The following is a 3,294-nucleotide window of genomic DNA, read 5'->3' on the forward strand; positions in this document are numbered from 1 at the left end:
ATTACACAATACAATTTTATTTTCACAAATCAAGGCAAATAAAGCAACCTAGCTTATCAGATAACCAGAACATCATGATTACAGTAACGATTCAACTCGAGCTGAATGCCGAACAGGCACATTAATTCAAACCTGGCGTAATTTATTCTACACTGAAATGTTTGCTATATAGAGAAAGCTTTGAGACGGCCATAATGCTAATGATGTCAAACGGTTAAAAAAATATATTCCTCTCTCAGACCTCCTGTTATTTTATGGTTTATATACGTTTCATGAAATAATTTCAACGATCGGATCTTCTGGATTTTATGAGAATGGGTACTCTACATTACACTCCTCTGCATTAGATTACTATGTGGACTGTTAGCCGAGTTTGTATGAGAAGCTTTCTGTGATAACCACTCGAATCTCTGAATTCATGTCTTGTACTACAAATTTACACACTCACACACACGCGCACGCGCACACACACATGCATATATATAAATATATATACATATATGTAAAGATAAGATCCAATGATCCAGGTGTAGGAAGTTAGTTAGATTCTATCGGTCTGTGCTACGTATAAAAGGCAACTTTCAGGAACAATAATGGCTTATTGACGTAGAGACTTATAAATTTTTCCCATATCGAAGTTCGATAAACTGAAGAAGTTATTTTATAGTTCACAGTTTGCAACTGGAGTTGCAGTGTTATGCAAATGAAAATCCAAATTATACATGTATGTACGCATATATATAATATATATATATATATATATATATATATATATATATACGTGTATACATACATTTATGTATATGTGTGTACTGATTAATTAATAGGACGCTACACAGTATCCTAAATATTAATATGCTAATATGCTAATACCTACGTACGTACCTGCGGTGTATGTCACACTTACTTGAAAGAAAATAAAAAGAGAAAAAAGTCACTATTTTATCCAACACTCTAACGATTCCGTTAGGTTGCCGAGTTTGCCTTGAAAGGAAAAGGTAAAAAGAGGAATAAAACTTGTTAAGCAGAGGAAGTATAGTTGAGGTGAGAGGCAAGGCGGCAAAGAGGAGGGACAAAGAGAGAGAGGAGATTCAGATCGCTGCAAGGTAAGACAAATGTTACGCGTTAAACGCAGGAGGATGGGTGACAGATAAGAAGACATAGAGTAGAGAGAGGGGATGGAGGGGGAAGAGAAAGAGAATTACAGGGATAGATTGAGTGAAGGAAGGTAGTGAAAGACAATGAAATCGTTCTCATAGAGTCATAGAGAAAACGTTGGAATACGTTATCGGCAATATATTATAAAGCAGTTGAAAATATGGAAATTGCAAAAAGAAATGTTGCCTATCTATCTATCTATCTATCTATCTATCTATCTATCTATCTATCTATCTATCTATCTATCTATCTATCTATCTACCTCAAACTACACTCAGGATGATTAGCAGGACAGGAAAACTCACGGAGGAAGTGGCACTCACTGGTTACAGGCCGTATCAGTTAGACACAAAAGACGTCGTCCTACTTACACATAGTTATTCGATGTTTAATAAATGAAGTCACTATTTACAGAAGCTCACATTTTTATATTTTCCGTGAAGTTTTCACGGGTCCAGCTAGGTTTTGAATAATTTGAATAATTTGAAACGTAAGGTAAATATTGTATTTAATACATTTTGTATACACATACCTCACTCTGAAAAGTAAACGAAATGATTCCACCTCAAGTCTCATCTCTCCATTGGCAGGGATAGGAATCAGTCTCACAACTTGTCTTGTTGAATCTTCACTAGGGAAAAATATCACATTTTCCCGAATTTAATTTAGCATGATTAATGATCTTTTTTGTATGTAAGTAGGAAAATGAAAATGTCTAAGATCTTGTAAAGAGTAAATGTTACAAGTTTCTGACTAAATAAGAAAATCAATTCCAATTTCGAAAAAGTTACCAGATTAAAATTGCAACGACAGCACATCCTATTCAGAATAGGTCCATTTACGAGAAAGTATGATCTGAAATATTTTCCAGCATTTACAGAAATTTTACCAACTCTTAACATGGTTGAGTTTTCATCCATAAAGTGTGTTTTCATGCTATCTAAAACATTCCACGGAATCTTCAATCACAGTTATTTGCAAATTTGGCATCGGCAACATTAGTGTTACCAACTGTATTTATGGAGAAACCGGAGAACCGATGGAACAAAATGAACTTAAATTTAACAAAATGTTTGTCCCATCTCCAAATATTCCTTAGTCAAATAAAAATAAACACTTTACCTATAATGTTGCAGTTTCATCAGATTTTTAAAAGCCATTACAAAGAAATGGGTTATAATTAAATTAGAAATACATAAATTTAATTATAACTGTAGAAAAACGAAAAAGAATCTTGTAGGAGTGTCAGTTTAATTTAACGGTCGATGAAACATAGCTCTGAGAAGAGTTTTCTTAACATTAATTACATGTGATGACATAGGAAAATCAAGATTTCAGTTTTAGAGGAATAATATCTTGAAATGATCCAAAAAGTCACATGCTTTTTAAAAACATTTCTGTGAATAATAATGTGCACTGAGTTACGCAGAAATTTAATAAATACAGACGTCCATACACATAACTTCACATACATTAGTATTTCGAAATAAACTATGCCTGTATTTTATTTTCATTTCTTATTTTCATATTTCATCTTTTATATTTTATCGTTTATTTTATTCATAATATTCATAATATGTGTGTACTTACGCTTATGTTTACAAATAAAAAAGTACTAGAAACATTATATAACGTTTAAGGATTGGTTGATGGTTCACCCCGTTACTATTTAGAATTTTACAAGAGTAGCACAAACACGATCGACCAGGCAATATTTGTAAAGTGAATGAAACTATATCACTGCAATCCACTAGTTACATCGATTCTCATTGGTCAAAGCGAGTCAGAATATCGAATACGTGATAAGATATTCATGCTGGCCGTAGTCCCTCTATGTAAGAGAAATAAACGTATCCTTATCGTCAAGGAGAAGAGACACGGCAACACTTAAATCTGTTAACCAGTTTGAATCGTGTATTTTTGGATGCATGGAAGCAGTGCAAAAGATCTCCGATTAAGTGATATTGTTTTAATATGCAAAGGCTTCCAGTTTGGCACAACCTGTAGCTTCAGTATCCTTCCCAACCATGTTCTCCGAGTTTACGGACAAACTGAGACCAGGATGTAGAGTTTTGCTGCGTCCTTGACCTGAATGATGCAGGTAATAAGGAATTTTAAATGCATTTGTTGTGACTC

This window comes from Octopus sinensis, linkage group LG4 (genome assembly GCF_006345805.1).
Source record: "Octopus sinensis linkage group LG4, ASM634580v1, whole genome shotgun sequence".
Taxonomy (NCBI): Eukaryota; Metazoa; Mollusca; class Cephalopoda; order Octopoda; family Octopodidae; genus Octopus; species Octopus sinensis.